The sequence below is a fragment of the Podarcis filfolensis genome (assembly GCF_964270895.1).
Source record: "Podarcis filfolensis genome assembly, chromosome: 6".
Classification (NCBI taxonomy): Eukaryota; Metazoa; Chordata; class Lepidosauria; order Squamata; family Lacertidae; genus Podarcis; species Podarcis filfolensis.
In genome coordinates, this window is record NC_139609.1 from 39,177,957 (window position 1) to 39,202,829 (window position 24,873).

The window sequence follows — 24,873 nt, forward strand, 5'->3', positions numbered from 1 at the left end:
AAGTGAATACAGGTTTGCATAAAATTTGTGTATTTCAATATATATCTGTATGGATGCAAATTTAGAAAGAATGATCACAATTTAAATAATGCATCTCACTATAGTGAGGAAGGCTGCCTGATTCCTGCTACTGAGGTGCCAAGTATTGATGGGCCACTTCAAAGTCTCTGATCCACCTGTCTTAAGTTCACTTATTCTTTCAACCGGACCAGGACCGGCAGTCCTGCCAACTGAGGATTGACCTACATAAAGTAAGGCACCTGGTCACCCTGTTTGGAAATGCCTTGGCATTGTCAATACATGGGCAGCTGGAATTCACAAATAACTCACTGTAAGCCTTCAGGTTTAAGGTACAAGCTACACATTCCATGTACCCCTTCTTCTCAAACGGTTTGTTTGTCTTTTACAGATATTGTACAGAACAGGAACAATAGATGAGCTTCCTTCCACCCACTGTGGTTGTTTTTCCTTATTTCAGGTCAAGAAGTAGATTGTTTGTGTGTGTGGTGGTTGTGGTTTTGTGTGTGTGTGTGTGTGTGTGTGTGTGTGTGTGTGTGAGAGAGAGAGAGAGAGAGAGAGAGAGAGAGGTACTGTTAAAATATTTTCCTTACCAAGTCTTTTGCTCAAAATCAGAGTCCATTATTTTTTTAAGTAAGTAAGAAATCATGCTGGGGCACCATATTTTTCACCCGTGGGTAGAAAAGATATGGAGAACAACTGATTATGAGGAGGAAAACGTCCAGGAAGAAAAGGGGTTAAACAACTCCTTTCTCCCCTGCCAGTATTTTACTCAACAGGGTAGCTGTTGCTGTTTTGTTTCCCCCTTGGATTAAGTATCTAAGTTTGTGGTTGGTGCTAATGTTCATTGAATATTTTGTGGTGATGTTTTGTTCTTCTAATATTGCAATTTTTACCCCTTTGACACTTGAGATGTATATTTTTAGGACCCACTTTGTTTTTTTGTAATTTTGAGTTGTTTTAAACTCCTTTTTATAATATTGTTCAGAACTGTGCTTTAATATGAATGTTGTGTTCTAGTTTTGGTAACCTACCATGGGACTTTAGAGTGAAGGGCAGGTAATAAATTGCAATCATCGTCGTCATCCTCATCCTCATAAACAACCCAAACCACAGAACTATGTGAAATGTATAGTTTGGTCTGAAAAGCATCCTGAGGAGCACTAAAATGCAATACAGGGGGATTATAAAATCTTTAAAGATAAAAGAAAAGGACAAAGTCCATGATGTGTTAGAGGCCTTTTGTAGTGGGTGAATATTTTTTGGTGTGTGTGTGTTTTATTCTCTTCAATGCCTTAATAGTATGATAGGAATTGCTCAGTTACCAATGCTGAGAAGGGCACAAAGTGCAACAGGTGGTAAGTGGAGAGGGTTGTGTCACCTGTCATTAGTGACACACCGTCCAATAGCTGCCCATGGAACTGTGGAACTTGTGCAAGCCACAGTCCATGGATCCCTCAAAAAGCTAATGGAGGCTTTGGTTGGGAAGTGCCGACAGATAAATTGTATTTTAGTGACAGCATTCTGATGCAAGGACTTCCGCTAGCACAACGGGGCTTCTCCCACTTCCCCTGCATGCCCCCACACCACCCCAAATTAGCCGGCAGGTTGTGAAAGAAACCCCGGAACAGATTGTGGGAGGAAGAGAGGTCAGAACGTTCCACCAGGCAAGCAGAACTGTTTAATCATAGAAACATAGAATCGTAGAATTGTAGAGCTGGAAGTCATCTAGTCTGACCCCTTTCAGTACAGGAATCTCAACTACGGTAGATCATACATGACAGGTGGACACCCAACCTCTGCTTAAAAGCCTCCAAGGAAGAAAAATCTGCCACCTCTTGTGCGAATCTGCTCCACTGTTGAACAGCTCTCATTGCATGACAAGGCCCTGGGCCCTGTAGTTCCATTATATAATAAACACACAGAGACACGGATAATTTAGGTTAATGGGCAAAAATAGGCCACAACTTTATTGGTTACAGATGTGAGCGGTTTGGCATTGGGTGAAACCAGACTATATCCTGACTCCTGACAGCCAGTGTGGTGTAGTGGTTAAGAGCGGTAGTCTCGTAATCTGGGGAACCGGGTTCGCGTCTCCGCTCCTCCACATGCAGCTGCTGGGTGACCTTGGGCTAGTCACACTTCTTCGAAGTCTCTCAGCCCCACTCACCTCACTGAGTGTTTGTTGTGGGGGAAGAAGGGAAAGGAGAATGTTAGCCGCTTTGAGACTCCTTAAAGGGAGTGAAAGGCGGGATATCAAAACCAAACTCCTCTTCTTCTTCTTTTTCTGCCCGTCTACAGGGAGTCTCCTAAGGGTAAACCTTATGGTGAGCCCGATGATATACATCAAATCGGGGCACCCCCAGGGTCCCTGGTGGGGTCATGGCATGGACCTAACCCATGCTGATGCTTTGGAAAGAATCCACACCCTCGGATCCCTTTAACAGGATACCCTTGTCGAGGAGGGGCAGGCGGAGGCTACAACCTCCCCTCCCATCACAAAGGCAATCTGGCGAGGAGCCGAAAAGGAGGCCGCCCCCTGGTCATGCCACAGTTTAAACATCCTGTGGCTATGCCCCTTGGATGCCCCGATTGGTTGGCTGGGGGGGGCGGTGGTGTGACACGGCAGGGAGTCTCAGTGACATGGGCGGCATCCCTCTGCCCCCAATCCGGGTCACTGGGGGTCCCGGATGCCAGTCTGCAATGCCACCCCCCCAGGGAAGGGGAGTGGACCTGCCAGAAAGTTCTTCCTGGTTTTGTCTCTGGCTCCACCAAGCAGGGGAGGATTGGGGGCAGTGTGAGTGGTGTGGGGATATGCAGAGGGAGGGGATAAGCCCTGTTGTACTAGTGGAAGTCCTTTCATGGGCTTGTGCTGGTGGGGCCAGTTAGCTGGATCCCATCCAATGTCTGCATAATAGACTGTAATACTGAATAAACTATCCCAATAGACTGTCCTCAAGCTGACTACATCCATCCATGATATCTGATATATAAGACAGGCATTAAATATTTTGTATGTCCCTACAGTTATCCTGATGAAACACAAAACCTCACATGTAAGATGTTTTTTGGGGGGCACGTACATGCTACAATGCCCCCCCTCCCCTGGGGAATCTGTGGTGTGTGAATTGACATTTACAATCAATAAAGTCAGTGTTCTTCAATATCAAGGCCATACAACAGCTGCCACCATACTATTAGATATCATATGGTATTTCACTAAAAAGAAAAAAAAAGTTTTTATGTTATTCTAGGAATAGTTAATTGCAGCAAAAAGGAACTACCGTACCTTCCTTTCCTGAAATAATTCCTGTGAAAAATATTGTAGTTATTCTCCAGCACGTTCCTGACTTTTGGGTTGTTTCCCACCCTGCTTTTTAACCTTCGCCAACAAATATTGTTGTATCATGAAGACAGCAAATCCAAACAATTACATATGTAGTCCAAAGGCATACCCAAGAAAAATCAATATTTGACATCTTTGCAACTCCTTCTTCAGAACAGCGTTCAATAGCCTTTATTCATTATACACTTATATCTCTTTCAGATTTGCCTTTGTCACTAGAAACCCATTTTTTCTCTCCTTTGACTTCCACATAACTTCTTTGCCCTGTACTTTTACAGATGCCTTCTGGCTATAAATACTAATGAAATCTCTTTGCTTAATTCAATTTTGCTGGTACACTTACAGTTATGACCTAACTTTCCCACGAGAGAGACTGATTGAACATTCCAATACCTTATGGATGGGAGCAAACATTCTACAGAACTGGACTGACAATTTCCATAATTATAGAATTCACAGCCTAATGACCTTAAAAAACAATAAAAAGATCTCTTGTTAATTCCATTTCTGTTACTGACATTCAAGATATTTCATTTTTCACAGGACAACAAATTTACTTTTTACTTTCAAAAGAGCACTCTATCCTTTTACCCTAGATTAAATTTTCTGAATGTTGAAGGATTTCATTGAATATTTAGCATTTCTTTGTCTTTTAAAAGTTAGAATATTTATGATCCTTAGAATGCGTTTGACTGATTTATAGCAATCAATTATAAGAGTGCGTTTTCAAATAGCCCCTTTAAAAATGAAGAATAGAATAATTAAAAAGATCAGAAGTCCTCCTTTGCATATAATTATTTCATTATGTCATTACAGAGCAGAAATTGTTTTTGCTGACTGTGAACTATTTTAATTGAGCAAAAGCTGTAGTAATATACAGTAGCAGGCAGTTCTTTTAGAGAATTAAGATCACTAATTGCTTAATTTTTTATGCGGCGCAGCTATCCACATTGCATATAAACCTAATGGCTAGGTTCCTTTCCCATGGTATAGACAGACTCAAAGCATAACCTTGCAGTACAGTTAATTGATTTCTTGAACAGGTTTATTGCTTTATTAAACATTCGTTTGGGTGATGATTCACAGTGTATCCACCACAGAGAGCAATCTATGACTACCACCCAAGCACAACATCCTCTCCCCTTGCTACATATAGCACAATGGTAAAATTTCCAGATTGTAAACAGACTTCTGGGGTAGTACCTTACTTGTCTCTATGGACATTGTAACAAAATAACAGTATCCTATTAACACACCTAGTATCTAATCTAATCTAATCTAATAATCTAATTTAATCTAGTCTATCCAATTAGTGGTAGAGATGACTGAGTTATCCATAGTCATTACAAGACCAGGATCCGAAAAGTAAGTATAGTAAATTTGCACTTTTACTATATAAGTAAAGCTTATCCCATATTTTCACCTAAGAGATATTGGCCCATATTGGCCACAAGCTTATCCTGAGAGATCTGCATCATGAAACACCAAGTTTAAAGGTCGAACTTCTTGGTAACACCTGAATCCAGGCACAATTCATCCATCCAAAAAGGAAGGAACTGGGGATGGTGCAGAGCAGGAGTGCCAACTTGACCCCGTGACCATGGGTGCCCGGGGCCATGGGTGCCATGCAGAATGCATGGCTCGGGCACCAAAATTTTAGGGTACCCGGCCTCTTCATGGGGAATTTTGTGGGTACTTGGGCACCCAGGGACCCAGGGAGTTGGCACCTATGGTGGGGAGGTCTAAAGAACAGAGACACAGAAAGACAAAAGCTTAAGCAAGCCTAGGATACAGGTGGGCAGGAGTTTAGGGAATGTATATCCGTGGAACAGCGTTTTTGCGAAACTATAAGGTTATGAACATAAGCAGGCCAGGTCAACATCAGCACCTGCTATCCTTAGGCAACTGCTGGAGTTCCAGCGGCCTGGCAGGGCCTACTACTGGTACTTGTTGTGAGTCCTGCTGTAAACATTTTCCCCCTCATCCTAGCACTCCGAGTAACACTAGTAGGCCAGTCTAGGTGGCTTCTCACAAAGCCACAGATGTAGTGCTGCTGTGGGGCATTGTGGGAAATTTAAATGGCATCTAGATCCGCCCATCTGCTGCCGTTTGGAGCAGGGCCACCTTTGCCTCCAATGCTCACCATCATCATCTGGTAAGCCTTCCAGTGCCCGCTGATAGAACGGGGGGATCCAGTATGGGGCTCTTTGCTCAGAACCCTTTCAGGCTTGCACTGCAAGTAGGTATAACTGAAATCACTGCAATTTTACGTGGACACTTATCTCCACTATGTCTATTCCCATCCATCACCTTATGCCCGGTGTGATGTGACCCTCTAGATGTTGATGGACTCCAGATCCCATCAGTCTCAGCCAGTATGGCTCATAGTCAAGGATGATGGGAATTGGAGGTCTACAGCTCCCCTGCTCCTGTTTTATACCATAGAACATGAGAACCTGATTTGACCTCGTGTCAAGTGATAGAACTCGAGACTGACCCACATCACTGACCTTTGGTCTACTAGAATGCTGGGATTTGCTTAGTCTGATGAGTGAATTCTAGGCAATGGGCTGTGTTGACTGAGTGCCATGTCAGGCGGAAGCTCACTTCTACCTCTTCTTTTTGCTTTTCCTGCAAGGTGCTGCAGGCTGTTGGTCTTGGAATCCTGCAAGGCATGTGGAGCCTCAGTTATACTCCAGTCTAATCTTTTGTGGTGCTAACCCCCCATTCCTGCCACCAGCAAACAATCCAGCCTTTCAGAAACTTTGGCATTTCTGCCTTGGTGTGCACTGCCAGGATTTCATCAGTGGCCAGGATCATCTCTACCAGGACCATTTCCTTGCAAGCTGTCACTCCTGGGACAGCTGTGGCCAGAGAGCCTATTACAAAGAGATTTAGCTGCCATCTGTGGCCTTTGTGCATGCCCAGAGCTTCTCTCCCCCAATGCCCTGGAAGATGGGGAAGCTTATTGGTCTCACGTGTGTTCCCTGCTGTCAGTGTTCTCTTCAATAGCCCTGCTGCCTGGCAAGTTTCTCATTCTCTAACTTCCCATTTTTAAAACAACCATGGAAAACAATTGTCACAATTATTTCTTTTAATACTTCAGGTGAGTACTTTCATTTGCTAAAGCACCTTACAATGTTGACCTTGTTTGCACTTCCAACAACTCTTATCATGTCCGCTCTATATGTACCACAGCAAAATAAGGGTGATGTGTGGCGAGTTCATAGCCATGCTGAGAAGTGCGCACCCAGGTTGCAGGGCCAGGCTTAGAAGTCATTAGTCTCAGCCAGCATAATTTTAAAATAAGTGACCTCTAGGGCATGAGCATTATTTTGTCCAAACCATAGGTCCAATTAGTAACAGATATACATCTAAGAAGGACAATAAATGTTTTGTGTAAGGATCAGTTATTCAGATGTATAGAAAGGATGTAGAGGCAAATCTTGACTGGACATACAGTCAACCACTGCAAGGGCAGCACAGTACGTGCACTGTACCTCAGTGGTAGATGCAGAAGGTTGCAGGTTCAATAATGATAATGATAATAATAATAATAATAATAATAATAATAATTTATTATTTATATCCCTCCCATTTGGTTGGGTTTCCCCAGCCACTGTGGGCGGCTTCCAACAGAACACCAATAACAATAATAAAAAAGCAACAACATCAAACATTAAAAACTTCCCTAAACAGGGCTGCCTTCAGATGTCTTCTAAAAGACAGATAGTTGTTTATTTCCTTGACATCTGACGGGACAGCGTCCCACTACCGAGAAGGCCCTCTGCCTGGTTCGCTGCAGCTTCACTTCTTGCAGTGAGGGAACTGCCAGAAGACCCTCGGAGCCGGACTTCAGTGTCCGGGTTGGACGATGGGGGTGGAGACGCTCCTTCAGGTATACTGAGCCGAGGCCGTTTAGGGCTTTAAAGGACAGCACCAACACTTTGAATTGTGCTCGGAAACATACTGGGAGCCAATGTAGGTCTCTGGCATCTCTGAGTAGGGCTGGGGAAATGTTCTACCTCAGAGCTGTTGCTACTAAGTGCAGACAGTACAGAGCTTCATAGGCTAATGTTCTGATTCAGCACTAGGCATCTTCATATTTTCCTTATCCCTTCCCACCAAAAGCCAGCATGAATAATGTCAGTCACTTGTGGGAACTGTGGGCATTATTCTTACTCCAGGTGTAATTTCAGTGGGGGTTGTATTCAACTAACTTCTACCTAGAGCTGAAATTAATAGCCATAACCAAGGTTCATTAATATCAGTGGGACTTCTCTGGGTGAAAGGTAGTTGAATGCAACCCAGTAATGCTTGAGCAGACCAACTTTTCAGAGGATTGTGTTTTTAAGCCTAACAATACTGTTTTGTTGTTTAGTCGTGTCCGACTCTTCGTGACCCCATGGACCAGAGCACGCCAGGCACTCCTGTCTTCCACTGCTTCCCGCAGTTTGGTCAGACTCATGTTTGTAGCTTCGAGAACACTGTCCAACCATCTCATCCTCTGTCGTCCCCTTCTCCTTGTGCCCTCAATCTTTCCCAACATCAGGGTCTTTTCCAGGGAGTCTTCTCTTCTCATGAGGTGGCCAAAGTATTGGAGCCTAAGCCTCAGGATCTGTCCTTCCAGTGAGCACTCAGGGCTGATTTCCTTCAGAATGGATAGGTTTGATCTTCTTGCAGTCCATGGGACTCTCAAGAGTCTCCTCCAGCACCATAATTGCCTGTCTAGTAAAGGAGACCATTTAGTAAAGAGCTAGAGTCATGGTATTCACAATTGGCAGGGTAGATTTTATCATTTTGGATGGTGCTTTTAGGCTGCTGTGTGGTCTCAGCAGAAACAACATCCTTGGAGTGGAGCGGACATCTCTCTCTCTCTCTCTCTCTCTCTCTCTCTCTCTCTCTCTCTCTCTCTCTCTAGCAGCGGACATCTCTGAGATATCATTAGCATGAGTAAACCAGTGCTGGGCTCTGCTCTGCAACTGTTGAAGCCTACCGGTTCCTGACTACTAAGCCTCAATGATGTGTGAAAAGAGCAACCGATTAGCAGGTCCTCAGTGGTGTTAGTGTCTGGTACACTGCTCTGGGGGCACCAGCCTGGCTCATTTTGAATGCAAATGGCTCCCTTCACCTCTGCTTTGTGAAAGCAGGCGGGTGGGCAGATTTCAGGAAGTGTGGCCTTTTTGCATCCCTGTTAGTCAAGTTTATTCTGTGGAGGGATATTTATTTATCAGTCACTTTTTTTGCACTCAAATGCTTCTAAGTGGCTTCCACAGGAAAAACAAAGGAACAAAGACATTAAAACCATATGAAAACAGCAAGAAACAACATCCACACTAAAATACTCACCAGACAATGTATTTAAAAGGAGCAAATCCTACCCATCCCACTTGAAGGACACAAGTCCATCTCCACTGGAAGAAAGTTTGGACACAATACATACTGATATAAAAAGCTTGGAAATACTGTCTGGTTGTTTCAGGTGCAAATTAAATATTATTCATCATTTCTAATATCAACATGCATAATGTCTAAAGTGCATTATAACCTGTCTCTTCAAAATAATCTGTGAGGGAATAAATTATTGCTCAGCTTTTATAAAATGAGAGATTGAGGCTGAAAGACTGTTTGTCTCCTTAGACTAATCACATGTCCATGACTGAACAAAATGTTAAAAGCCAAGCTTCCCTTTTTGACTTTATTCAGGGATATCGTGTGGAGTCACTAATTAGCAGGGGTGAGGTGTTTATCTACTGAGGAGAAATAAATTCAGCCCCAGTAAAGAGGTGCTAAATAATGGTGCCAATAGCTGTTCTGATCAGAGAATGACTAATGCCGTTGTCTGAACTTAAATGGATGACCCTCTGTAGGAACCAGGGCGGGGGGATGCCCCAAAGGCTAAAATGTCCCAGTCGCCATCCCATATTGTTTGAAAACTATCTAAGAAAGTAAGAGGTTTTTTTTTTTAAAAAAAAGGGCAACAAAAACTGCTTTAAAAATTATTGACATCTTCAGTCCTGTGCATATAGTACAGTTCTGTATCTTAGGATATAAAGACTTGTTATAAAGACATTATTTAACTAGTTAAAATACTGGGGGAAAGCATAATGTCACTGAGTACTAATAAAAATGAGAAAGATTGAGATGACCATCTCATACTTCCTAGGTGCTGAGAAACTTTGGGTGATTTATATCACACCTTACCTATGCCCTTATTATTTGCCACTGCACCTTGGTGTAAAATATTCTTTGTGTGTGCTTCCACTTTATTTACATGATGAATTTCTTACTCATCTTTTCTCAGCTGCAGTGAAATCTGGGCGTTCCAAAGACCACTGGGATTCATGGTTCTCCACACAAGTAAAATCCATGATTCTGCGTTTTCCTCAAGCCACTTGTGCTTCTGTGTAATGTGTGAACCTTCGTTGAACAACTTTCCTATCTACAAGACGCCAGTTACTGGTGAATTATCAGTTGGGAACAACTAGGCCAAGGAAATCGTTGTTGAAGAATTGTGTCTTAAATCCCCTGTGACCTAGGAGAATGTTTGACATGATGTTGAAGATCCATGATGAGGATCTATCATGTATTTGAAAGAAAAATAAATAGCAGGGAAGGTGAGGTGGGCAGTTCAAATTATGACAGAGAGTGGTACAGGGTGAGGGGTAAACCTGCTTTCCCAATTAAAATTTGCTATTTGCTCCATGTGGGGGACAGGACGGGGGACGACGACAACGATTTCAAATTATCCATATGAAATTCTCCCTTTCTCAGTAAATAGCAGCAGTGGAAGTGATTTTAAGTGCGGAACAACCTCCTGCCCCAGTGTAGCTTAGTATTTAGTATTTAGCAGTTTGGTATTTAGAGCGTTATTCTAGAAGTAGGGAAACCCAAGTCCACTTCCCCAGTCAGTTGCAAATCACAAGTACAACCTTAGCCAGCCATGACCTGTCTCTTCCTCACAAGGTTGTTGTGTGAATAAGAGGTGGGTACGGAAAATTAAAAAAATCATAGAATGAACATCTTACAAAGGAAAAGAAAATATCCTTTTTATAACAACATTTATGTGGGCCAAGCAATTGGTTGTAAAAATAAGAAGCAATCTGCATCCTTACTATGGAGTGTGAAATTGCAGAAACAAATCCTTTCAAAGTTACTAGTTTGTGCACTTTGTTGCAAAAAAGAGAGAGAGAAGCTCTGTTGGAGAAATGTTTTATGCAAATAGTTTTTAATATTTAAATATATTTTACAGTGACAGTTTTATTACATAACCAACCAGGGGTTGGGAAAGGGGGGTGTTGTTTGATTATGTTGAGATGATACTCTATTATCTTATGATACAGGCTGTATCTTTTTTATAACAGAAAATGGAAACAACGCGTCCTTGACCTTCAGAAGAAATTGACTTGCCTAGCTTAACTATTCAAACAAACAACTGTATACTGTCTGCAATGCCGATGATGATCTTGATTTACTGTAAATGGGGTGACTTTAATGAACTAAATTACGTTATTGAAATGCATTTAGTGAATGATTCCACCATTCTCTCCTAAGCATTCTTTCTATGCTAAAGTGTGCCATAAATGATATGATATGGAACATATGTGCTGTATTCATAATTTAACTGTTCTAGGGTATGCCTACTTAGGATGCTGTGAAGAACGAGTCTTTATTTACCTGCTGAAATGAAAGTGATTTTTCAGGAAATTTCTGTGACTCCCTGACCTTGACAGTATTACAGTTTTCACATGGATGAGCCGTTGGAATGATTTACAAAAAAACAAAACCTGAATGGCATAAACAGAGAGTATCCCTTAGCATCAGTCACATACTCTGTATCTTGACTCCCTCCTCGCTGTCTCCATTGAACTAACATTTTGTAACACTGCTACAGAAATAATTTGCTTTTAACGATGGTCATCTTTGTCTGTCGTCCACGGTTGGGAGGGGGGAATCTGTGCCCCTCCAAATATTATTGGACTGCAGCTCCCAATATCATTGACCATTCTGGGAGAGCGTGAGGTTGTTGTGAGAACATCTGGATGCCAACAACATCTGGAGGGACACATGTTCCCCACTCCTGCTCTAAGAACTGGGATGCTGAGTCATATACAGAGCAAGTAAATACGCATATTTACTCAGAGGGCAGTACCAGCCACTGAGCTTAATGAGTTGCAATGTTCTTAAGATATTAGACTTAATATTTTGGAATTCAGCCGTTATAACTCCCAAATCCTTTCTTTACCATTGTGGATCCATTTGAATAACATGGAGAGGCATGGGCAATTTCTTATTTTTTTCTACTGGAAATCAATCCCATTTTCTATTGGGCAATTAACTGAACCAATGTAGGTGATATAGCTTTAAAGATTACTGTCTTAAAAGTTATTGCAGCTACCTTGGTTCAATTAACTGCCCAATAAGGAGGTAGGAGAGAAAACCTTTCCATAGATGGACTGGATGTGGTCCAAATTGGAAGTCATATGGCTCTGGCAACTTTCAGAGATACTTCCCTATTCTTTTCTGCAGTGGTTCTTGTGGAATTCTCTCCCCAGGGGGGCTCGCTGGGTGCCTTCATTGTACATCTTTAGGCGCCAGGCGAAAACTTACTTCTTCAACCAGGCCTTTGGCTGATTAACATTCAGTGTCCTTTTCCATGTGTTTGTGGAAGGGGTGTTATGGGTTTGCTATGTTCTTGTTCTTGTTTTTATTATGTACTTGGTGTTTTTATTTTCTGTTTCTATGCTGTGAACTGCCCTCAGATCTACGGATAAAGGGCAGTATAGAAATTTAATAAATAATAGTAATAAATAAATAAAATTATTTTCCTGGTGTGGATTAACATGTGCCTTGCAATCTGACATTATAGATGTCTAAGGAAGATAGCTGTAATGGCCAATTAGACATTGGTAAACCTACATGGAGCCTCCAGGTGTAGAACAAGTATACCTTTGAATACTAGAAGTTGGATTACTTCTTTGTGCTTTGCTTATGACCCCTTCTGGAGGCATTTGACTTCCGGATGCTGGAAACAGAATATTAGCTAAATGGAGATTGATCTGATCCCAGAAGAAATTTATTATGTTCTTAAGTGTCAGTATTCCACAAAGGAAAGCCCTGTTGCCCGTCAACTGACAATAGCAGAAGTCCATGTTTCCACAGCAGTTGCTACCATTCAGTATGGTGACTAAGATTTTGTAAAAGCAAGAATCTCTTCTTTTTTTAAAGAAGCGGCTTTTGGATAGTTGCTGTGCAGCTTATCACCAGCCAGATCCTGCCCCAGAAATGTCAGTCCCTGCTTGGAGCAGACAGAATAAGCATAATTAGAGATACGCTGGCAGGATATTTTAACACTGATGGTGACAATGTTTAAATTTTTAATCAGGCATGTAACATAAAAAGCACATCACGTGAAACGGGCAAAGAAAATGGGCAAATACCGATGGGCTGTTTGACACTTTATTTCGCTGATGGAAACGAACGTCGATAAACATTATTTATCATAAATGACAGAAGAGGAGGTGAGTTACTAATAAAACCTACATAGTGAAAATGGTGATTCTCAGAAACAGTGCTTCTGTTAAGGCAGTTTTGTGCAAATCAGCAAAGGGGGAAGCTTTTTCATGCTACTGTAATATGTATGTAGAAGATGTATTCAAGTGAGAGACAAACATGTACACATACTCTCTGTACACCTATTAAAATCAATGGATTTAAGTTAGGCATGTCTGAGAATGACTTTGTTGGATTCAGCCCTCAGCTCGGATAGCTCAGTTGGTTAGAGTGTGGTGCTGATAACACCAAGGTTGCAGGTTCAATTCCCTCGTCGGACAGCTGCATATGCCTGCATTGTAGGAGTTGGACTAGATCAAGCATAGGCAAACTCAGCCCTCCAGATGTTTTCAGACTACAGCTCTCATCATCCCTAGCTATCAGGACCAGTGGTCAGGGATGATGGGAATTGTAGTCTCAAAACATATGGAGGGCTGAGTTTGCCTATGCCTGGACTAGATGATTCTCAGGGTCCCTTCCAACTCTATGATTCTACTCTTTTGGAAGTCTACTCAGAAGTAAGCTACACTGAGTTCAATGAGACTTACTCCCAGGTAAGCGAGTAAAGGATTGCAACTTATTCTTCCCCACCCCTTTTAATGCTCCAGCCAAATTCTGTACCCAAAAGCTTTAATCACTTCCTGAGATTAGGCCAAATTGCACAGACTAGATGTAATGGTGAATGTGCCTTTGCTTCTTTAATAAACAGAGCTTGGAATAATAAATATATCCTCATTGGCTTACTGAACAAGAAGATGCTACTTAAAGTAAGAGCAGCAGCATGATTACAAGAGAAGAAAGAATCAAGTAAAGGCAGAGCATATTTGGGGGAAATTACAACTCCCACCAGCCACAGCCAGCATAGCTAATGGTCAGGGATGGTGGGAGTTGTAGTCCAAAACATATGGAGGGCACCAGGTTGGGAAAAGCTGTCCTAAGGTTGCAATCCAGTGCCCATTTCCCTGAAAGTATATCTCACTGAAGTCAGTAGGACTTCAGAATCAACAGTGTATATCAGTGATGGGGAGCCTATAACCCTCTAGTTGTTGCTAGAGGACAGTTCCTGTAATCCTTGACAATTATCTATGCTGGCCAGCGTTGGTGGTAGCTTGGGTCCAACAGCATCTAGAGGACCACAGATTCTCCTGCCCTGCTGTAATCCTTTAGTAGACATTGACATCTCACCAAATCCAGGAGCATCAGTGGCTTTCATGAACACAGTTGTAGGCTGAATTAAGAACTAACAAATCGAGGTTTAAACCAGACAAGGCAGATATGATGATAGCAGACTTACCTCATACAGATGGGACTGTAATCTTGCCTGGTCAAGATGTATTACAAGATTCACAGTTTTGTGGAAATCTGCACTCTTTGGTGGTGGTTGAATTTCAAAGTACCTTTTACCAGATTATCTGACTGTGGTCACTCCCCTCAAAAAGAATGATTTCGCCTCAGTCACCCATGTTTATGTGTACTGTTGCAATGGCACTACATGACGCAACCATTGAAGACGGTTCGGAAGCTGCAGCTAGTGACTGACAGGATTAAATTCAGAGAGCATATTTTTCCTTTTCTGCTTTATTGGATTTGGTGAAATGCAGCAGACTGTAACATTGGTAGAGAATTACCACCTGAAACTCCCTGCTTCCATACAAACCTGCCTGATCTTGAGATAGGTCTGTTCATATGTAAGATCTTGCAGATGGAAGCGAGAGACGGGGCTTTCTGGTGGTTGCACCAAAATCATGCCACTTCTTTCCAGTGAAACCATAAGCTTGTTCATGCCTATAAATAAACTTGATTATTTGTTAATGTTAACAACTGACTGGACTCCATGTGTACCTGTGAGAAACGGGTTGGTGGCAGCGAAGAAAGCAATCACAGTGGTGGCACAGGGTCAATAGACTGTCAAACATCCGGGGACCTTGTGATCGCCACAGAGGGTAAAGGTGTGCAGCAGATAGTCTCCTGAACTGGTGGAGGCTCTCCCCATGGTTCAGAACCCTGGAAAATCAGGATTCTAAAACATATGGAGAGTCTCCATGAGGGTAGGAGTGTGAAGAGCTGAGTGTGATGGGAAAAAATGATTGGTAGGGTGAAGCTAGTGTGCTTATCCCTGTTATCCCTCTCATGTGTTTTCATAACACTTAATGATAATCTCTGAACAGGACTCCTCTCTTCCCATCTTTTGATGGATGGTAACACTTTTAAAAATTTAGGCTAGCTTTTAATCAGTAGCCTGTTTTATGATGCTTGTGATGAAGTTTTAGTACCGCTGCCTCTTGATAGTTTACTACTGATGTCTTTCTATTGTTGCTCTCTTTTAATGGTGCATTTTTAAATTGCTGTTTATTATGTGGTAATGTCTTTTTTTAAAATTGTAAGCTGTTTGGTTATTATTTCAATGTACAAAACTGACTTCAGAGAGACACAGGGACGGTGAACATCTTTTGAAGTCTTGGAGTTCCACATTCCACATGAGGAAAAGGTTTTGAATCTTATGACTGTGTGATGTCAGAAACGAAGATTTCTGGAGGGCCAGTTTTAGATGCTCTAACTTTATCTTGTTGTTGATGGCATTGAGAGAGATTGCTCTAGTTTCTTCAAAGAAACCACTTAGCATCACCATAACTATTCTGATCAGGAGATTCAGGATTATATTGCCCTTCTTCCCTAAGGGAAAATTCAAAATTTTGCTTCTCTTACACTTATGAACCTCTGAGTTATCATCATACCTTCCTTACTATTAAATTATAGTTGCTACATAATCTTCCTCCAAATTGTCTAAGGTTCCCAAGAAGAATACCCGCCCCCCCTACATTGGGATAAGATTTTTAATTTTAATTGCGACCTCAACAGACTGCTTTAGAAGCTCATAATTAAAACACAAATTAACAAAGCAACTTGATGCATATCTGCTCAAAGGTAGGTGTCATTCCATTCAATAAGGACTTACTTCCAAGTAATTATATATAATTTTCCAGGCTATGGCTGCAATCCTATACACTTACCTGTCAATAAGTCCCATTGAGCTCAATGGGGTTTATTATTTCTGAGTAGACATATTTAGACTTGCTCTGTAAATAACAGAATAGAATTGGAATCTATGACACCAAGATTACCAAGGCAAATGAATAATAAATTTATGCATCTAGAGAAAAATCCTGAACTAAACAGCAAACTTGATGCTGACAAAGTCTCAAAAAGATTAACACATAACGTATGAAATGAAGGATAAAAACCAAAACAACAAAATGGCTAAAAAATCTCCACCTTATTGTACACTGTGTGCGCTTGTGTCCAAATCAATGTTCCTGAGCAGATTTGATATCCGATTCAGTGGCTCACTGAAAATTCATGTTCGGTTTAGAGGCAGTCTCATAGGGCTTGACCATGCCAAGTGTGTTTGCATATAGGCCACTTATTGAACTGAGGTCCATTTCTATCTGCAATCTTCAGGTCAGGCCTAGCCAGCTCATTGTAGAATCAGGCGGATACGGTGAGGGATTAGTGAAATCATTAAATGAAGTTTTCCAATATATACTCAGAAACATTATTAATTTACTAGGACGAAGGCTGCGAGAATCTAATTTACAGTAGAGGCAGGCAGCCCTTATTACAGCCCTTAGGGAGAAAAAATAAAGTTTCAATCCCTCATAGCAGCAGAGGAATTCTAAAAATGTACCCATTTTCTTTTCATTTTCATTTTCGTTTTGTTTTGTTTTGTTCTAAAGATCCGGAAGATCAATTGGCCAAGATGGTTCATTTGGGTTTTGAGAGTTTAACACTCTGCATCCATCGAACATTTACATATGCAGCTGAAGAAAAAAACCCATGTTGGGGGAAATTAAAACAACAAAACTTGATTGCATATCATGATTTCATATTTTGCAGATGTTAATATTTAATCATATGCAGAGCCATTTAGCTTAAGTACATTAATGTAACTCATTTAAAAGAGACCCGTAATGGTCCCCTATTAACTCCCAGTCTGGATGTTATCCATGTTGCCCTGCTGGTGAGGCCAGAGGGAGTGTATCCTATTGGCACCCACTGAGATTGCTCTGATCTGTTGAAAATCCTGTTAAAATCTAATTACTCAAGAGAACCATCCAGGGAATAGCTAATGAGCTGCAGGAAACCCACCAAAAGAAATTCTCCTTTAATACAGAATGAAACGTCTTCTGTCTTTCAATTACAGCCATCCCACATGAACATAATTATGCTCTTATGGAATGTGACTCTTATTTGTTGTTTTTAATTACTGGTACATGCCACTGGTCACATGCAAAAAAAAATATGATTTAATTTTCCCGTCCTGGGTAAATGTTGGTGAAAAGCTTAATACTCAAGCGCGTTTGATAACGGTTTATAGTTATCTCTACCTTGTTGGATGACCAGATGTTAAGCACATCAAGGGGCATGGAAGGGAGAAGGAAGTGGAGAAAAAAGCCAGGCCCACAGCGCATGGTTTTAAGGACGCTAGCCTTGATAATGACAGACTTGGGAAAGGGTTTGTGGGAATATGATTTCTGTAGTTTTGCTGGATCATATATCAGCCTAAGTTTTCTGTGTGCAGTTATTAAAATATGACTTCACAAGAAAAGAAATGATGAATGTGAATTGTATATACTTGTGAAGAAGAGCAAGGAGATGTACAACATAAAACGCCTCACCCCAAATAAATCCAGTGTTTTTCTTCTTTTTTCTCCTGAAGGCAATTTTACATGACCAAAAGGCATGTTGCTGTTGTTGCTATTTACCTACCCTCTACCCTAAGATCCAAGGGCAGATAAGTACAGTTAAAACACAGTATTAAAAACAGTTTAAAACAACTTACAATAATGGAGTTAAGGTGGGTCTGCCTTAGGTAACGAGAGTCAGGGTAAAGAGGGGCATCTTCATGTTGAGCTTGTGGGTTTGAAGAATCTATATGGATCTCGGTATCTAACATAGTACAGAACTGAAGTCCTTCTTTCGGGGTGTACTGCTGTTTTCAGCTGCCTCTGAAGACTGGCTTGCATTGACTCATGACACCATGGGCTTCCTTATGGCAGGAGTGGGGCCATACCTTCTTTGTGGACAACTTTCGTGGGGCCACATTCCCTTGTGATAGGTAGAGTCATAAAGTGGGTGGGCAATGGATGTGACTCCTACCTTTGTAGAGCAGGCGTCATTCCAGCCCTGCATGATTTAGTCACACGCTCACCCACACCCACTCCCATCCAAGGTAATCAAGAGGCATTATTATCACAGTGAAGAACATAGCCCACCTAGGCAAAAGCAATCAAGGAAGGCATGGAGCAGGGCCACTGAGGGATGTCACATGGCCAAGTGAGATTCCCAAGGGCCAGACAGAGTGGCCTGGAGCACTACATTTAGTGCCTAGCCATGTAGGTCTTCACCTCTGACCTATAGGAATAGAAGACTGTGTCTACACTGTGAAAAACCTGCCCAATCCCTTCTTCACTCCTGCCTCATTCAGTGATGCTGACTTTCTCCCTATACCAAGCCACTAACACCATAAAGGTAAAGGGACCCCTGACAATTAGGTCCAGTCGTGGCCGACTTTGGGGTTGTGGCGCTCATCTCGCTTTATTTGCCAAGGGAGCCGGGGTACAGCTTCCGGGTCATGTGGCCAGCAGGACTAAGCCACTTCTGGCGAAGCAAAGCAGTGCACGGAAACATCGTTTACCTTCCTGCCAGAGCGGTACCTATTTATCTACTTGCACTTGATGTGCTTTCGAACTGCTAGGTTGGCAGGAGCAGGGACCGAGCCACGGGCGCTCTCCCCGTAGCGGGGATTCGAACTGCCGACCTTCTGATCAGCAAATCCTAGGCTTTGTGGTTTAACCCACAGCGCCACCTGCGTCCCTGGCTAACTGGCTAACACCATAGTGTCAGTCAATGCATTGCTGCTAGCTGGCAGGACAGTGGCCAAGGATAAGGAGAGTCCATTGCTGCACTTGCTTCACAGCTGCTCCAGCTTTTAACTAAACCTATGTTTACCGTACTGGTCAAAGCTCCCCAAAGTGCATCCTAGTTCTCACAAACATAAGTTGTGGTGCAGGTTGCTATGCTAGACCACCATGCTGGGAGGGGATGGTTGGAGCAGTTTAAATTACTTAAAGAGCCACCATATGTAAACATTCTGTATATAAAACGTTGGCAAAAGAAGGCCCTTCTCCCTGGCATCTTTTATTTTTATGTGCAGTTGCATGCCCCCCCCCAGATAAATGCCCACAAGTTACCACCCCATATGTTCTTTGTGAGAATTAGCATGAGCTCTAAAGAGTCACAGGAAATTTGGCTTATTGCATTGTGAAGCATTCACATAAGCGCACAACCACTTTACCCACATTCTTGGCATGCAAGCTTTGTCCTGTAAATGGGCTCTTAATTTTGTTTGTCAAGTTCTTCATCAGGCTAGACTTGGGTTACCTCAAGTAAAGTGACATTTTCGTTAAAAGGGCTGAGCTATTTAATCTGCTGATTAACAAGCTCCACCCATGATTTGATATGATGTTCTTGCTAGCATTCAGCTTGGCTTAATAAAAATAAAATAAAATAAAAAATAAAATAAAATAAAATAAAATTAAGCAGCTGGGCCCTATTAGCTGAATCTTGATTACTCGCATTGCTTAATGGTCTGAATTGTCTGTTTGCATCCCTTGTAGTTCTACACCAGTTGTAATCATATCTGATTAATCTCTTCTCTTCAGTGCTTTGATGATCAGAAAAATGTTTATCTTTCTCTACACCACTGAGAAAAATGAGGTTGTGTGCTACAAACTGTGGCTGTATCAAGAAAGGTCTGGTGCTATACGCATACACTGCAGATTCTTACAATCAGAAATTGGATATGTAGGGTTTAGTCCAAACCACTACATGGCAAACCAACCACTTTATTGAGAGCAAACTCTGACACACATTAGGGATGAAAAAGCCTACCAGAAATCTATCTTTGCAACTGCTCCTAGGTCTAGTCTGTGGAGCTCTATAAAAACTGGACTGGAATTGCTCCAGACTCTGGTGAACTGGAACACATAAAACATGGAGTGGATTATCTTAACATTCCAGGATGCTGTTGCCATGGTGACTTTGTTTAAAAACTTGCATAATAATGCCTATGCTCTTTAAATGTTTGACAGAGTTGAGGGTGATTCTGTTGAAATAAGAATGCTCAGCCCAATCTATGCACATTTATGTCAATGTAAGCTTCATTGGGACTTAAAGGTAAAGGTAAAGGGACTACTAACCATTAGGTCCAGTCGCGGACGACTCTGGGGTTGCGGCACTCATCTCACTTTATTGGCCGAGGGAGCCGGTGTACAGCTTCCAGGTCATGTGGCCAGCATGACTAAGCCGCTTCTGGCGAACCAGAGCAGTGCACGGAAATGCCGTTTACCTTCCCGCCGGATCAGTACCTATTTATCTACTTGCACTTTGTGCTTTCGAACTGCTAGGTTGGCAGGAGCAGGGACCAAGCAACGGGAGCTCACCCCATCGCGGGGATTCAAACCGCCAACCTTCTGATCGGCAAGCCCTAGTCCCGCATTGGGACTAACTTCCAACTAAATAAGCGTGGATTGCTAATTTTTGACAGTTTGGGTTTCATTTGGTTAAAGGAAATTTGGCAAGCCCTTGAAAAGCGAGAGGTGAAATTGGATCACAAGATGTGTCAGAATGCTTATTGTCAGAACTGCTAAGGGAGACAAAGGTGCTTCAAGGGTCATGAAGCACCACACATTCTCTAAGACATTTTAAAAGATGTAAATGTTCACAGGTAAAAGTCGACAGAAAGATGGCAGCCACATGGGTGGAAGATAGGTTGCCAACTTGCCAACTAGGTCTTATATCAAAAATATTACAGCTTAAAATGCTTTAAGGCATTCACATTGTTGCTACTGTATTTAGGACTAGGATGTAATGTTGAAGCACAGGAGTTCTTTTCCCTCATGCACAAAGAGAAGCACTCCATATAGAATAATGCATTAGGATCACCTGACAGTTACTGTATAGAATAATTGTGAGCTGGGGAAAGGGTAGTGTAGTGGCTAGTATACTGGAATCTAGCTGGCAAGACCAAGCCAGGGCTGGCTCAATACATTTGGACACCTGAGCCAAACCACAAAATGGTGTCCTCCTACCAGGGAAGAATGGGTGGGTGACGATCTACATTGCGGTAGTGGGTGATGAATTCCTTGGAGGCCAGATATGCTGGCCCTATGGATCCTGCCTTGTCTCATGCGTAGGCCGGCCCTGTGATCAGCCCTGTGGCATGACTACAGATTCATATAGGATATGTTTACAGTAGCATAATAAAGTGATGATAAGGACAGACTGCTCTTTGCCGTGCAGGTAGGATCAAAAATCATGGAAACAGACTTTATAACACTGGATCTATAATCTTGGATCTCAATAAAGTTGCCTCGATTCTGTGACTAACAGGTCCTCTAATGTAATGCTTTCTTTCTTCCTCTTTTTATTTTTTTTAAAAAATACCTATTTATGTACATGTATAACTAGCCGAAGTAATTATAACATTTAAAAATAAATTGCTATCATACTCTTAGCACCATAAGGAACCTATAAAACTGACCTCAATGAATCCTAACAAATTAAAAGGTTTTATTAGTCTATAATTTGAAAATTATTGCTGCGATTATCGTAGGGATGATAATTACGCTGGAGGGAACAACTTAACTGGGTCAAAAGTGCCTCAAACTTTTACAGATTACAAAGGAATATGTGTGTTCAGTGTCAAGTCACAAGCCTAGGTTGGAAGACTCTAGGCAGAAGGACACTCTTTTCTGAGAAAGCAAGACATCTGCCCTGTTGCATAGATGCCTTTCTCTGGTTTTAAAACATTTGATGGTTTCAGGAATCAGTGAGCTCCTTGCTCCAATCCAGAGCCCCACCTGCACATACAGCATGCAGAAAGTTCCTGTGTCTGCAGACCCCACCATGCTTTTCGAATCTGAGAGTAGCTCGGGACACGCATCTGTTTGTGCTCATGGTGGCTCAGCACCACAGAAATGAATCAAGATTTTTGTATGTTTATATACCGGTATGTATGTGTATGTGTGTGTTTGTATACACACACACACACACACACACACACACACACGGGGACGTGGGTGGTGCTGTGGGTTAAACCACAGAGCCTAGGACTTGCCGATCAGAAGGTCAGCAGCTCGAATCCCCGTGACGGGGTGAGCTCCTGTTGCTCGGTCCCTGCTCCTGCCAACCTAGCACTTCGAAAGCACGTCAAAGTGCAAGTAGATAAATAGGTACCGCTCCGGCAGGAAGGTAAACGGAGTTTCCGTGCGCTGCTCTGGTTTGCCAGAAGCGGCTTAGTCATGCTGGCCACATGACCTGGAAGCTGTACGCCAGCTCTCTCGGCCAATAAAGCGAGATGAGCGCCGCAACCCCAGAGTCCGTCACGACTGGACCTAATGGTCAGGGGTCCCTTTACGTTTACCTTTACATGCATGCATGTATGTATGTACACAGCTAGATATGCTATCATGCACTTGCAAGCAAATAGTGAGACTGGACCACCTCTGCATAGCAATAAACTTTTTTCCTATCTATCGAAGAGGGATTTGAGTTGTTCTTATATTAGATCTAATCTGCTAAGTTTTCCATTTCCATTTATATTTCACTATGGTGGTGCCAGAGTCGACAGGAATCCCTGATCATTTGTAAAGCTTTCGTGTATTTCAGACCACTACTGTAGTTTTCATTGTGCATTATTTCACATGGGTGGCTTCTTCAAAGGTTTTCAAATTACGGTAACTCTGCCCTTTCTTCATTCTGGATTGCTAGGCATTGTTTGGTTTGGGCTTGTTCTATTTGTTAGACTAGGCAGGCACCATTTGTGGAGAAAACAACAACTTCATTCCATTTTACTATTTGAATCATGATCTCATAGACCATTCCTGGACCTTGGGCGACTGTGGTTTAAGAATTATTAGCTTCGGGCTGGAGGAAATGGATCCTACCAGTCCTCTGGAAACATGAAATTTCTGCTATCAAAATCTTGGCTCCATTCAGTGAACAGAATGGAGAGGTTATTATCATGAATGGAGAGCGACCACACACCCCTTTTTGGTGCAGTTTCTTCTAGTTAACTTTAGGATACAAACTCTGTGAACTGAATATGAAGCTGCCTTGAAGAATCTAGGTCTAGGATAATGTTGTGTGACCACCTACCATAGGTGGAGGTGGAGGGGAAGGACAAAAGCTACCTGCTATCTCATGCCTTAAATTGATTAGTTGCACATTTGATTGCAAGGGTTTCTTCACTGATTTCGCCCTCTGCTTTCTTGCAACTACCTACCTACACCCTGGACTGTCAACATGAGCTGCTTGTGGTCTGCTGTTTCTCTTACTTGGACCATTGTTGTTCCTTTGTATGAACTGCATTTCTTAATGAAACTCAATATAATTAATGTTTGAAAAAGGTGTTGTTAGATTTAACATGACTGTACTTCAAAGCAAAAAAATAAAATAAAATTGCTGATGTTGAGAAGCTTGGTCTGAGCTGGGACCGTAGCAGCCACACCAAAAATGCCTTCAGTGGACCAACATAATGGTGACTTCACCTCCAGGCTGAATACCTGTCATTGCCCATCTGGCATTGTTTAGGCCAGGCATGTCCAAAGTCCATTTCAGGGACCTTATCCAGCCCCCTGGTTGATTAAATCCGGCCCTCGTGGCAGTATATATCCAGGGAAAAACCCTAAAAAAGCTTAGCAAGTTGAATCCTAAAGGAGTTAAACAACTTTGGGGTTAAATCCTAAAAAAAGCTCAACAACTTCAATCCTAAAAAAAGTTCAGCAACTTTGGCCCTCTTTGAAAAAAGTTTGGGCACCCCTGGTTTAGGCCAACCACAATGTTGCTGCTCCTCCTCTTTGCCACCCATCTCATCCAACTCACCCAATCACCCTTGCCCTCTAAACTACAAAGTGCAACTGCAACAGTGAGCCATCTGACAAAATCACTGCTCAGTGGGCAGGTGACAGCTGTGGCTCTGTATACCTGGAGCATCTCCAACCTCATTACAATAGGAACCAATTCCTAGGGGCTGAGGTCCTTTCAGGGTATCCCTGTGCTGTGTCATCTGATCAATTATGCTGGGCGGGGTCCCCCCAATATTTTATTTAAGTTGACACCCCTGCTCTTCGTTCAGCTCAGACACTGAGGTCCAGCTCCAAGGGCCTTCTGTCAGTTCCCTCAGTCACAGTGATAAGTACATTTATAGGGAATCAGGCAGAAGGCCTTGTTGGTAGTTGCTCCAATCCTGTGTAACGCACTCCCATCAGAAGTCAAATAGAAAACAATTATATGACTTTCCGTGGACATCTGAAGGCAGCCCTGTATTGGGAAGCTTTAAATGTTTGATGTTTTGTTGGGTTCTTTTATATTCTGTTAGAAGCCACTCAGAGTGGTTGTGGCAACCCAGTCAAGTTGGGTGGGATATAATAACAATAATAATAATAATAATAATAATAATAATAATAATAATAATAATTAGTAGTAGTAGTTCTCATTATTAGGTGAATGGTGGTTGATGTTCCTCCTCACCTTTACAGTTGGCTTCCAGGGGCTCAGTAAATGGTAGGATCCTGGCCAGTACTAGAGCCCTGGCAGATGCTTGATGACTTCTGCTAGTGAGCCTGATTTCAAATATACCCACAACTGTTTTGGGATTCCTTCTTTTGTACAATGTCTGCAGGTATCTACACGGGGGCAACCCACCTCCATGTTCCTCCACAGCACAGCCAAGATAAGTGCAAACATTTTAGGTCAGTCACTTAATTACAGAGAATCCAGTTTCACTGATTGAAACTTAAAAGTGCTGATAAATTGTGCTCAAATTAATGATGTGTATACGTGCTGTGTATGTGCAGAAGTATTGTGTTCATTATAATACTTATTGCTTAATACCT

General features: G+C 42.2%; 1 long non-coding RNA gene across 1 annotated transcript; it reads left to right on the forward strand.

Moving 5' to 3' along the window:
* Positions 1-1,543: 1,543 nt before the first annotated feature.
* On the forward strand, positions 1,544-12,116 carry LOC310765804. The gene is made up of 5 exons (XR_014549811.1): positions 1,544-1,685; positions 4,665-4,729; positions 6,003-6,470; positions 9,669-9,826; positions 10,729-12,116. It is a non-coding gene; the product is annotated as an uncharacterized lncRNA (long non-coding RNA).
* The last annotated feature ends 12,757 nt before the right edge of the window (positions 12,117-24,873 follow it).